This window comes from Dendrobates tinctorius, unplaced genomic scaffold (genome assembly GCF_039654945.1).
Source record: "Dendrobates tinctorius isolate UK_male_01 unplaced genomic scaffold, ASM3965494v1 ptg000064l, whole genome shotgun sequence".
NCBI classification, from domain to species: Eukaryota; Metazoa; Chordata; class Amphibia; order Anura; family Dendrobatidae; genus Dendrobates; species Dendrobates tinctorius.
Window position 1 is genome coordinate 54,076,514 of NW_027361732.1, and position 14,300 is coordinate 54,090,813.

Below are 14,300 nucleotides of genomic sequence, written 5' to 3' on the forward strand. Positions count from 1 at the left end.
CTGGCTTCCCACTTTTTAACATGTTTTAATGAGGAAGCGAGACAGAGAGAGAACAGCAATGGCGGTAAAATAGTTTTGGCACATGAGCCGGAAAGATACGTGCTGGCGCATGCGAACTGATGTTTTCGGCTCTGCCTGCAGTAGGAAAGAGCATAGTGCGGAGACATGAGTTGGTGATTTCTCTGCACAGGCTTGAGATTTTGCCCGGCTATGTGGATGACGCAGGAAACATCATCCATGTCAATCAAAGCAGTGATTGAAAGCCCAGAATGAACACCTCTAGGACAAGACTGACAGGATTAACATACAGTGCAGGAAAACTTTAAAATATTTTGGGGGGCTACAGTGGGAGTCAGGGGGTTATAACTATTTATGGAATGCAGCGCAGGTACTGAATAAGATGATAAACAAATTTTTCGTTTCCAGTGTCTTCCCGCTTGCATAATCTTTGACCATGGTGTGCAATTTGTTTCCAGGTTCTAGAGGGAGCTCTGCAAGAGCTTAAAGTCCTCCTTGAATGTCGCTTACTATGTGTGTTGCTATGCATAGCCAAGAATGTCACTTTCCCCTACCTATTGCTCTTAAAAGCTGTGAATAGTGTGTCTCAAGACATTGATAACATCTGTACTGAGGCTCATAGTGTTGACAAACACCTTCAACCTGCTCCCAAATTTGCTCTGAGAGGCAAGTCGGATGTCCTCCGAGTATTTTGGCGTGATCAGAGATTTAGTTTTGTCGACGCAGCTGCATGATTTGTGGCTTCTGGGCAGCCTGAATACATGTGAGGAATGCCTGTTTGTTAGGGAATCCCCACATGTATTTAGGCTGTCTAGCAGCTGCAAATTATGCAGCTGCGTAGACACAAACTAAATCTCTGAGAACGCCAAAATACTCAGAGGACACTCAAGCATGCTCAGGAAAACCCAAGCGAGTATACTCGCTCATCACTAATAGCTAATTCTAGAGAAGAGGGAGAGAGGATTCAAAAAGATATAAATGAACTGGAGCAGTGGGCAGCAACTAACAGAATGGTTTTTAACAGGGAAAAATGCAAAGTACTACATCTGGGCAATAAAAATGAAAAATAAATATACAGAATGGGAGGAATAGGGCTAAGCAACAGCACATGTGGGGAGTATAGGAGGGTGACTGTGTAACTGCCATTGGTCAGGTGATAGTGGGAGGAGCTACTGGGACTGGGAGTATAAGAGGTCAGGGAAGGTTCTAGAAGTTCCAGTCAGCCAGGGGAGCTCACAAGAGAGGAGGGTCTGCTGTCAGGAGAGGCATCAGAAGAAGCCTCAGAGAGAGAGACTGACAGTGGAGACGGTCATGGGGGGTGACCCAAAAGGACAGTGGCTGCGGAGAGAGACAGACTGTGAGTCTCAGGTGGACAGTGTACTCTAAAGGGCGCAACGCTGTGGTGAAAGTGCCTAGGGCAGCCACAGCGGAAAAGAGCCATAGAGGATGCCACGAACGGTAATACAAGGAAGAGAAAGTACCCGGTAAGAAGTGAAGTGTGAACTAATCCCGTGACAAAGTATGGTGGTGGTCCAGAAAACGGCCAATAAAATCTGAACTGTTGGACACAACCCTTGTCTCTGTCTCGTGTCTGCCGACGCCAAGAGGTGGGTCACCCCCCAGTTCTGTGGGATCAGCATCACAGCACACCTTCCCCGCTTATCTGCACTATCATCAGAATCTCCTCAGCACCATCTTAATCGCCACCCTCAGCCATCAGCCCCCACCACTACACACATGTGAAAAAGACTTGGGTATACTAATAGATCATGAACTGAACATGACTCAACAGTGTGATGCAACAGCAAAAAAGCAAATCCAATTCTGGGATGTATTAACAGAAGCATACAGTCTAGATCACATGTTGCCATCTACTCCTCTTTGGTCAGACCTCATCTGGAATACTGTGTCCAGTTTTGGGCACCACATTTTAATAAAGACATCAATAAACTGGAGCAAGTTCAGAGAAGAGCGACCAGAATGGTGACCAGTCTGCAAACCATGTCCAGTGAGGAACGGTTACAGGATTTGGGAATGTTTAGCTTGCAAAAAAGAAGACTGAGAGGAGACTTACAGTTGAGGCGAAAAGTATTGACACCCCTGCAATTCTGTCAGATAATACTCAGTTTCTTCCTGAAAATGATTGCAAACACAAATTCTTTGGTATTATTATCTTCATCTTCATTTAATTTGTCTTAAATGAAAAAAACCCAAAAGAGAATGAAGCAAAAAGAAAAACATTGATCATTTCACAAAAAACACCAAAAAAGGGCCAGACAAAACTATTGGCACCCTCAGCCTAATACTTGGTTGCACAACCTTTAGCCAAAATAACTGCGACCAACCGCTGTCTACATATATCTCAAGAGCTGCCTGTCACATTGTAGAAGGATCATATTTATTCTCATTTGTACAAGGAAAGACTAGAAGCAATTGGATGAAACTGAATGGGAGGAGACACAGATTAGATATTAGAAAAACTTTTTGACAGTTAGAGTGATCAATGAGTGAAACAAACTGCCACAAGAGGTGGTGAGTTCTCCTTTCAAGGAAGTCTTCCAACAGAGGCTGGATAGACATCTGTCTGGGATAATTTAGTGAATCCTGTTTGAGCAGGGGGTTGGACCAGATGACCCAGGAGGTCCCTTTCAACTCCACCATTCTATGATTCTATGAATTTAAATCAGGCACCTGTCTTGGCTCGGCTGGGCTCCACCTCCTTCCTTGATGGCTGCTCCTCTTAGCTGTGCTCCATGTAATAAGCACGCACTGGGATGCAGTAACACAAATGCTGCAGAGCAGGGATAAACCATATTTAATTATTTAACAGTGGGAAAACTCACAGGGAGATAGAGTAAACAAAGAGTACAAAGGTAAAACCGAATAAGCATTGGTTAACTAAACAGTCTCTTGTTAACGGTTCCACTTATTGTGACTCTGTAGCCTGTCACTCTCTGAAGGCCCCGTGGATCACAGAATGCTGGCGGTGTTCGGTGTAATGTCTGCTGGTGTCCTCACCTAGCACACAGTTCTTCTGGCGGCAGTGGGCGGTTTCCGGTTCTACCCCCTGAACCCCTAGTCCATATATTTGTGGAGTAAGAGAGCAGAGCTCCCCACAAGATTCCTTTCATCGCGGGTCTCCTTAAGCAGCCACTGTCACCTGAAAAGCTGCGCTGCAATATTTTACCTGGCGTGTGGCTCTCTGGATATCAGCCAACACCCGGACGACTATACTGTGATGCTCCGTCGATCGCACGCTCCCCTGTGCACCCACCGGGTTTTGGTGAGTCCCTCACTTTTGCTACCCTTTTCTTCATGCCGCGGCCTGTCACTCCCCTCTCAGCATTTGCGGTCTGTACCTCATCAGCGTTCTGGCGGGAAGACTGCTTCCGTTGCCACGCAACCCATTTTAACTCACAGTGACTGGCCATGCCCCTTTCACCCTGGTTACTAGCTTGCTCTGGCGGCAGTTTCATTCCCCCCAGGAACAGAAGATTCGGCCCCAGCAGTTCCGGGCCCAGTGCTTTAGCAGCTCTGGCAGCCCGGTCTTACCTTCTACACTCCACATTGAGTTTTACAAGTGGTCCGGAATGTCTCTATGATATTGTCTCCCTAGACCTTTAAACCCATTTTAACACACCCGGGTTTGTGAGCTTTGATCCAAAACTGTGTCTAACTAGATGCATGTTTGCACTCTAACTGAATCAAAGTACACGGCTACTGTAATCTCCTCAGATTTCTATGAACGTTGCACTATATCAGACATTTGACTGATGTATTCCAGTAAGTTTCTTCAACTATTATTGGACTCTGTTTTCATTACCTATATACGTATGCGTTCCTGAATCAGAAGTGGGATTTTCCTACATCTGCCTTCCTAGTTCTGTGGCTTCCAGTGTGTCCTGAGTTGCCTGTTTGTCTGCTGTCTAGTACAGCCAGTTAATAATAATAACAATAATAATAATAATAGTAATTTTATTTCTATAGAGCCAATATATTCCGCAGCACTTTATATTTTAGAGGGGACTTGTACAGACAATAAAAGACATTACAGCATAGCAATAATCACATAAACAACAGATACCAAGAGGAATGAGGGCCCTGCTCGCAAGCTTACATTCTGAGGAAAGAGGGGAGACACGAAAGGTGGCTGGTAACAACTGCTTTCATTGTTCTGACCAGCCATAATGTAAGAAATCGGCTGTTCATGTAATGCTGTATGAACCGGTTACCAACCAGTATGTGTAAAAGTACAGACACAGATGGCTATAAAATGCATAAAGTGTGTGAGAACAAGATCCAAAGGATCCTGGTTATGAAGAAAATTTTGAAAGGGAAAGCACAGGGATAGTTAAACAAATGTGATGAGGTTGTAGACCAGTCTGAAGATATGTGTTTTTAGGGCACGCTTAAAACTGTGTGTATTAGGGATTAATTAAATTACTGAGTAGTGTATTCCAAAGAATTGGCGCAGCACGTGAAAAGTCTTGGAGATGGGAGTGGGAGGTTCTGATTATTGAGGATGCTAACCTTAGATCATGAGCAGAATAGAGGGCATGGCAGTTATCCAAGTTCATTCTGTTCTAGGGGCCTTCAAGCCTGCTACATTTGTGGCCAAAAGTATTGACACCCCTGCAATTCTGTAAGATAATACTCAGTTTCTTCCTGAAAATGATTGCAAACACAAATTCTTTGGTATTATTATCTTCATTTACCATATATACTCGAATATAAGCCGAGATTTTCAGCCCAGATTTTCTCGTCTTATATTCGAGTCATATACATCGGGGGGTCGGAGGGGGAGGGGGGCGGGTGTGTCAGGTCATACTTACCCGTCCTGACGCTGTCTCTTGAACCCCCAGCTTCTCCGCGCTCTCTTCCTGCCTTCAGCGGTCACGTGGTACCGCTCATTAAAACTCATGAATATGCGGATATTCATGAGTTTTAATGAGCGGTATCACATGACCGCTGAACGCAGGAAGAGAGAGTGCGGAGAAGCTGGGGGCTCAAGAGACAGCGTCAGGACGGGTAAGTATAGCGATACTCACCTGTCCTGCGTCCATGGCTGCTGTCTGTCATCGGTCAGTGACTTAAGACAGCAGAGGGCGCGGTGACGTGATTAGTGCACGCCGCGCCCCCTGCAGTCTGAACGTCACTGACGTGGCAGATAGTGGTGAGCAGCCATGGACGCAGGACGGGTGAGTATCTGACACCCAGCGACGGAGAGGTGAGTATGTAATTTTTTTTATTTTTACATGCAGCAGCTGCGGCAGCACATGGAGGAATAATCTAAGGAGCTTCTTATGGGGTCAGCACATGGGGGAACTATCTATGGAGCTTCTTATGGGGTCAGCATATGGGGGAACTATCTATGGAGCTTCTTATGGGGTCAGCATATTGGGGAATAATCTAAGGAGCTTCTTATGGGGGCAGTATATGGGGGAACAATCTATGGAGCTTCTTATGGGGTCAGCATATGGGGGAATAATCTATGGAGCTTCTTATGGGGGCAGTATATGGGGGAACAATCTATGGAGCTTCTTATGGGTCAGCATATGGGGGAATAATCTATGGAGCTTCTTATGGGGGCAGTATATGGGGGAACAATCTATGCGGCTTCTTATGGGGGCAGTATATGGGGGAACAATCTATGCGGCTTCTTATGGGGGCAGTATATGGGGGAACAATCTATGGAGCTTCTTATGGGGGCAGCATATGGGGGAATAATCTATGGAGCTTCTTCTGGGGACACCATATGGGGGAATAATCTATGGAGCATTTCCCACCCTAGGCTTATACTCGAGTCAATAGGTTTTCCCAGTTTTTGTGGCAAAATTAGGGGGGTCGGCTTATACTTGGGTCGGCTTATACTCGAGTATATACGGTAATTTGTCTTAAATGAAAAAACACAAAAAGAATTGTCCTAAAGCCAAATTGGATATAATTCCACACCAAACATAAAAAAGAGGGTGGACAAAAGTATTGGCACTGTTCGAAAAATCATGAAATGCTTCTCTAATTTGTGTAATTAACAGCACCTGTAACTTACCTGTGGCACCTAACAGGTGTTGGCAAAAACTTAATCAGACTTGCAGCCAGTTGACATGGATTAAAGTTGACTCAACCTCTGTCCTGTGTCCTTGTGTGTACCACATTGAGCATGGAGAAAAGAAAGAAGACCAAAGAACTGTCTGAGGACTTGAGAAACCAAATTATGAGGAAGCATGAGCAATCTCAAGGGTACAAGTCCATCTCCAAAGACCTGAATGTTCCTGTGTCTACCGTGCGCAGTGTCATCAAGAAGTTTAAAGCCCATGGCACTGTGGCTAACCTCCCTAGATGTGGATGGAAAAGAAAAATTGACAAGAGATTTCAACGCAAGATTGTGCGGATGTTTGATAAAGAACCTCGACTAACATCCAAACAAGTTCAAGCTGCCCTGCAGTCCGAGGGTACAACAGTGTCAACCCGTACTATCCGTCGGCGTCTGAATGAAAAGGGACTGTATGACCCCACTTCTTACCCTGAGACATAAAAAAGCCAGGCTGGAGTTTGCCAAAACTTACCTGAAAAAGCCTAAAACGTTTTGGAAGAATGTTCTCTGGTCAGATGAGACAAAAGTAGAGCTTTTTGGGCAAAGGCATCAACATAGAGTTTACAGGAGAAAAAAAAGAGGCATTCAAAGAAAAGAATACGGTCCCTACAGTCAAATATGGCGGAAGTTCCCTGATGTTTTGGGGTTGCTTTGCTGCCTCTGGCACTGGACTGCTTGACCATGTGCATGGCATTATGAAGTCTGAAGACTACCAACAAATTTTGCAGCATAATGTAGGGTCCGGTGTGAGTCTCCCTCAGAGGTCATGGGTCTTCCAGCAGGACAATGACCCAAAACACACTTCAAAAAGCACTAGAAAATGGTTTGAGAGAAAGCACTGGAGACTTCTAAGGTGGCCAGCAATGAGTCCAGACCTGAATCCCATAGAACACCTGTGGAGAGATCTAAAAATGGCAGGTTGGAGAAAGCACCCTTCAAATATCAGGGACCTGGAGCAGTTCGCCAGAGAAGAATGGTCTAAAATTCCAGCAGAGTATTGTAAGAAACTCATTGATGGTTACCGGAAGCGGTTGGTCGCAGTTATTTTGGCTAAAGGTTGTGCAACCAAGTATTAGGCTGAGGGTGCCAATACTTTTGTCTGGCCCATTTTTGGAGTTTTGTGTGAAATGATCAATGTTTTGTTTTTTGCTTCATTCTCTTTTGTGTTTTTTCATTTAAGACAAATTAAATGAAGATAATAATACCAAAGAAGTTTTGTTTGCAATCATTTTCAGAAAGAAACTGAGTATTATCTGACAAAATTGCAGGGGTGTCAATACTTTTGGCCACAACTGTATGCCTGATGCCCTGGTTCCATGTGTTCTCCTCCTGCACTTGTAAGTTTGGCTTTCCTCACAGATTCTCCTCTTAAAATGGCTGTTGATGGAGGGTCAGATTGACCATCAAGTGGAGAAGGCTAATGGAGAGGTCTGGTCACATGCCCCACCAGCAACTGACACTTTGAGAACAGGAGAGCTGTGGACTCTGTGATGAAGGCCAACCCTAATAAAATGGTGAACCTGTAATGCACATAAATGTATTAGTACGTGCCATGGAATCAGTGCCCCCAACACAATTGTTAAAGTAAAGAAGCCGACCGTTTCAAAGTGAACCAATCATATTGAGGTACATTTGTAAAAAGTACAACTATACTATTATATTTTACCATGGCAAACTCTGGTAGTGCCAAATAAAAGAAAAGATTGTACAGATGTGAAACCTGGTCAGATGCTTCATTTATATGGCTCACGTGTTTTAACCATTTACTATCTCTATGTAAGTTAAAAAGCAATACTATTTATAGATGTGTCTTATTGTGTGGATCACGATGCTGATTGGATTCAGGCTCCTAGCAGAGCTGGAACGTGTTGTGCATGCATTATGAATACTATATACTATACTCTTAATAGTATAGTGTTCATGAGAAGAAAACAGTCTGGTTTTACTGTGCTAAGAATTCTTCAATAATGAATATATACTGTATATTTAAATAGTGTTAATATCTTCAGATATAACAGAAATCAAAGCTATATAGGCCCTAAATTGTACTAGTATGCTATATCTTAATATGACATAACAACATACACAATACTGACTATCCCAAAAGTAGGGAAAAATCACTGGATCATCCTGTATATCAAGATGTCACAGAGCCAAAGTGTCACATTTAGTTAGTGAGTTGGGACTTATCACTACACAAACTGCTCCCGTGCCTGATTTTTATTAGTATCATTATTTTTTACTATTTTTCAATACTATTTATTGTCCGGATGCATTTCATCTTACCGTCTTATTGTGCTAGGGTATGCAATTCCTGCAAAGTGCTATATTTGACTTGACGTATGATTTCACACCAAGCCTTCTGGGCAGAAAGTATTTTCAGACACAATCAATAATATTCCATACATTATCAGAATTCCCAAAAACTGATTAATGATGACCTGTATTTGTAATAACCCAAAAGGAAATTCATCTATGCTCATTTTAATGCCAATTTTCCTTCCGTATACTCAGTAACCTATAACACCTTAATGATTTCCCTTGTTTCGCTGTCTCCGCTTCTCGGCTCCTTACAACAGGACATATAGAGTTGCGTTTCAATGTTTTAATATTGTTAGAGCAGGGAGATAAACACTTTAGTACATATTGGAGAGTAATAAATTGTGTTGAACATTGATAAACTAATGCAATTACCAGCAAGGTCACAGAGTCAGCTAATTTAGAAATATCAGTAGTAGGATTTTGAGTTGTCCCCTGGAGAACTGTAGCCACTTTATTACAGCAGCAGGGTGAGGAGGAAATGGTACATTACGATTGATCTTTTGATCTAATTGTAGAACTCTGCCATCCCCTGTTTGTCCAGAAGTGCTTAGCTAGCAAGAAGAATCACTGCACAGCTAATTGAGGAAAATACCCTAAAATGTGATGAAATGTGAGAAATAAAGATTACCTTGAGCTTTGAATTAGCTCTCCATTACATTGTATGAAACAGAACGGACAGTTAATAACACAAATCGCATTATCAGTCCATATTCTGTCTCCAGTTACATTGCTTCAGTTTATTGGCCTAGAAATTAATATACAGATTAATACATTCTGCTTCTGTAAACGGGACTTTTCAGTGTAATGTCGGGTGAGTATATGGTAATTAACACATAGCAATTTAGAGACTTTCCATGGATAGATCACCAGAATGGAACATGTGAACATTGGGGAGATATTGGGATATAGGACACAGGACTACTATATGATAACATTTGGACTAGGAACATATAGAATTAAAAAAAGCAAACATTTTTGTTAAAATGTCTATTTTAAATGACCTTATAAAAACAAGATATATTCCGGGTGGGCCATTTATATGGATACACCTAAATAAAATGGGAATCGTTGGTGATATCAACTTCCTGTTTGGAGCACATTAGTATATGGGAGGAGGAAACTCTTGAAGATGGGTGGTGACCATAGCGGCCTTTTTGAAGTCGACCATATTGGATCCAACTTTATTTTTTCGAATGGGAAGAGGGTCATGTGACACGTCAAACTTATCGAGAATTTCACAAGAAAAACAATGGTGTGCTTGGTTTTAACGTAACTTTATTCTTTCATGAGTTATTTACAAGTTTATGACCACTTATAAAATGTGTTCAAAGTGCTGTCCATTGTGTTGGATTGTCAATGCAACCCTCTTCTCCCACTCTTGACACACTGATAGCAACACCACAGAAGAAATGCTAGTCTAAGGGGGTCAGATTCCTCTTAGGAATGCTTGGACCTGACACCCATAATGTGGTGGTGCACCATCTTGCTGAAAAAACTCAGGGAACCTGCCATCTTCAGTGCATAAAGAGGGCAACACATCATCATGTAGCAATTTCAGATATCCAGTGGCATTGAGGTTTCCATTGATGAAGAATGTCCCAACTATCTTTGTACCCCCATATACCACACCATACCATCAATTATGGGTGTCAGGTCCGAGCATTCCTACATGAACAGTTTCCTGGAAAGTGGATTAGTCATTGTTGGCCAGCTCAATGGCCACCAAGGTCTCCCGATCTGATCTCCTTAGACTTTTATCTTTGGGGTCATCTGAAGGCAATTGTCTATGCTGTAAAGATGCGAGATGTGCAGCATCTGAAACAACAGATACTGGAAGCCTGTGCTAGCATTTCTTCTGCGGTGTTGCTATCAGTGTGTCAAGAGTGGGAGAAGAGGGTTGCATTGACAATCCAACACAATGGGCAGCACTTTGAACACATTTTATAAGTGGTTATAAACTTGTAACTCATGAAATAATAAAGTTATGTTAAAACTAAGCACACAATTGTTTTTCTTGTGAAATTCTCAATAAGTTTGATCTGTCACATGACCCTCCTCCCATTGAAAAAAATACAGTTGGTCACCACCCATCTTGAAAAGTTTCCCCCCTCGCATATACTAATGTGCCAAAAACAGGAAGTTGATATCACCAACCATTCCCATTTTATTTAGGTGTATCCATATAAATGACCTACCCTGTACAATTCTACGTCCAAGATACCTAAAGCACTAGCTAGCCAGACCAGTACTAACTTTATTTGAAACCTTGGGTTAAACATTCATACACATTAGGGCTCATTTATACATCAGTGATTTTTCTTATACACAAAAAGTGTCTGAGTTTCAGCATTGTTTTTGGTCATAGACTCAGTTTGGTCAGAGTGTCATCAGGGTTTGGTCAGAGTGTCATCATAGTTTGGTCAGTGTGTCTGTTTTTACTATCAAAGTTTGGTTAGAGTTTCATCAGTTCTTCTCAAATGAAAAAAAATGATGAAGATTTCTCATTCTTCTCTTATCAAAGAACCCTTAGAAAATGGACAGCAAATGGATGGCATCTGAGTACAGTTCATCTTTTTCATGGACACATAGACTTGCACTGGTGAGATTGATCAGAGACTGGAATCAATTTCAGACATACTGTCATGTCCGCCATGTCTGTCATGTCCGCCATGTCTGTCATGCCGCAAGATGCCTGGAGCAGTGTGCACGCGCGCCTTGCCTCATGGCCGCGCGCTGTTACTGGGTGGTCATCCGTCTCTGCAATCCGCTGTATTCCTGGAAACCCCTGATCATGTGACCTTTCCTATGTTCCAGCCCTGCTCTGGTTCTGCAATCGGCTGTATTCCTGGAACTCCCTGATCATGTGACCTTCTCTATGGTTCTACCCAGGCTGTTCTAGCAATGCTCTCTGTGATCCTGGAGGATCTGAACTCAAAGTCCCTCCCTGGTCCTGACCCGGAAGTACTGGTGCTATGGTGCTATATCAGACCGCCCCTCCCTATGGTCAGGGCCTGATTATTGTGTTGCTTCCTTGCATGGCTGCTTGGTCTGCTCGGTTGCTCCCTGTATTCTGTGCCCCTGCACTCTGCGCTGTCGTGCGTCTCTGCACACGCTCTGTGCTTGTACTCTGCCTCTTGTCTCGTGTTGTCTCTCGTGCCATGTTTGTCCTTGCCTTGCTTTGCCTTGTAGTACTTTCGCTATTCTCTGCCTTAGCCTGTTTTCGCCATGTTGTGTCCTTGCTCTGCCTTGCCTGTTTTGCCATGTCTGGTCTTTGCTATTATGATCCTTGTAGTACTTCTCATGTTTCTTGTCTCAGCCTGGTTTTCCATACTCAGCCCTATGGTGCTCTCTTGCACATTTCCACGCTAGTCTCAAGGTTCTTCCTTGACCCGGCTCTGGGCTTCTGCCTACGCTCTGCTGCTAGCCCTTTTCTCTCTCTGACCCAGCTCTGTGCTTCTACCTAGGTTCTGCTCCTTGCTTTGTCCTCTCCTTTCCCTGTCTGGTTTTCCCTTCCCCTCGTCTTGTTGTTTCAGTACCAACCTGTTGATCGCGTCACACAGGACAGTGTCCCATGTCGTGTTGTTGTTTCAGTACCGACCTGTTGGTTGTGTCACACAGGACAGGCAAACGTGACAGATTGCCCCTTGCCCACCTCCTGTGCCTTAGTCGTGCCGCGTGCTTGTGTCTCAGCTGTGTGCACTGGCCAGTGAGGCGTGTCTCCTGCCTCGAACCCTGGCGTGGCTCCTAGCACGCACCCTGCCTCGAACCTTGTCGTGGCTCCTAGCACGCACCCTGCCTCAAACCCTGGCGTGGCTCCTAGCACGCACCCTGCCTCGAACTCTGGCATGGCTCCTAGCACCCACTCTGCCTCAAACCCTGGCGTGGCTCCTAACACGCACCCTGCCTCGAACCCTGACATGGCTCCTAGCATGCACCCTGCCTTGAACCCTGGCGTGGCTCCTAGCACGCACCCTGCCTCAAACCCTGGCGTGGCTCCTAGCACACACCCTGCCTTTGAACCCTGACCCTGACGTGCCCCTCTGCACGCGCAGGACCCTGTCTTGTATGTTGAACCTGACCCTGGCGTGCCCCTTGGCACACGCAGGACTCTGCCTTGTACCTTGTGCCTTGGCGTATCTCTACACACGCACCCTGTCTTGTTTGTTGAACTCTGAACCCTGGCGTGTCCCCTACACACGCACCTTGCCTTGCACCTTGCTTTGAGCCCTGGCGTGTCCCCTACAAACGCACCTTGCCTTGCACCTTGCTTTGAACCCTGGCGTGTCCCCTACACACGCACCTTGCCTCGCACCTTGCTTTGAACCCTGGCATGTCCCCTACACACGCACCCTGCCTTGCACCTTGTCCTGGACCCTGGTGTGCCCCTAGCACGCACCCTGCCTGGAATCCTGCCTTGGACCTCAGCGCGTTCCCTAACACGCACCATGTCTGGAGATCTGTCGTGCCTCCTTGCCTGAACCCTGGTTTGCCTGCCGGATGCCCGGAACCTGCCGATCGCTGCCAGAGATCGTAAGCCTGATGACTGCGGCCTGATGTCCGGAGCTGATGTCCGCAGCCTGATGCACTGATCATGTCGATCGTTGCCAGCTGTCCGGAGTCCGATGCCATTGTGCCTTTGCCTGTACCCAGGTGTGCCACCTGGTACATACCATGCTATGGAACTTGGCGTGCCCACGCACGCACCTTACCATGTTTGCGTGTTCTCACCTTTCGCACCGAATGTTATCCTGAAGTTGTCTTAGAATCGTAGAGTTGGAAGGGACCTCCTGGGCCATCTGGTCCAACCCCCTGCTCAAAGCAGGATTCGCTAAATCATCCCAGTCAGATGTCTGTCCAGCCTCTGTTTGAAAACTTCCATTGAAGGAGAACTCACCACTTCTCGTGGCAGCCTGTTCCACTCATTGATCACTCTAACTGTCAAAAAGTTTTTTCTAATATCTAATCTGTGGCTCCTCCCATTCAGTTTCATCCCATTGCTTCTAGTCTTTCCTTGTGCAAATGAGAATAAAGTTGATCCTTCTACAATGTGACAGCCCTTTAGATATTTGTAGACAGCTATTAAGTCTCCTCTCAGTCTTCTCTTTTGCAAACTAAACATTCCCAAATCCTTCATCCTTTCCTCATAAGACAGGGTTTGCAGACCGGTCACCATTCTGGTCGCTCTTTTCTGAACTTGCTCCAGTTTGTTGATGTCTTTTTTAAAATGTGGTGCCCAAAACTGGACACAATATTCCAGATGACGTCTGACCAAAGAGGAGTAAAGGGAAATAATGACTTCACGTGATCTAGACTGTATTCTTCTGTGAATACATCCTAGAATTGCATTTGCCTTTTTTGCTGCTGCATCACAATGTTGACTCATATTCAGTCTGTGATCTATTAGTATACCCAAGTCTTTTTCACATGTGCTTTCACTTTCCTCCCATTCTGTATATGCTTTTTTCATTTTTATTGCCCAGATGTAGCACTTTGCATTTCTCCCTGTTAAAAACCATTCTGTTAGTTGCTGCCCACTTCTCCAGTTTATTTATATCTTTTTGAATCCTCTCTCTCTTCTCTAGTATTAGCTATCCCTCCTAGCTTTGTGTCATCAGCAAATTTAATCAGTTTACCCTCAATTCCTTCATCTAAATCGTTGATAAAGATGTTGAACAATACAGGGCCCAGGACAGAGCCCTGTGGTACCCCACTTGAGACATTCTTCCAACTGGATGTGCAGCCATTTACGACCACTCTTTGGGTCCGATCACTAAGCCAGTTAAGAATCCACCTAACAGTTGCCTTGTCCATTCCATACTTAGTCATTTTTTCAATAAGGATTGTATGAGAGACTTTGTCAAATGCT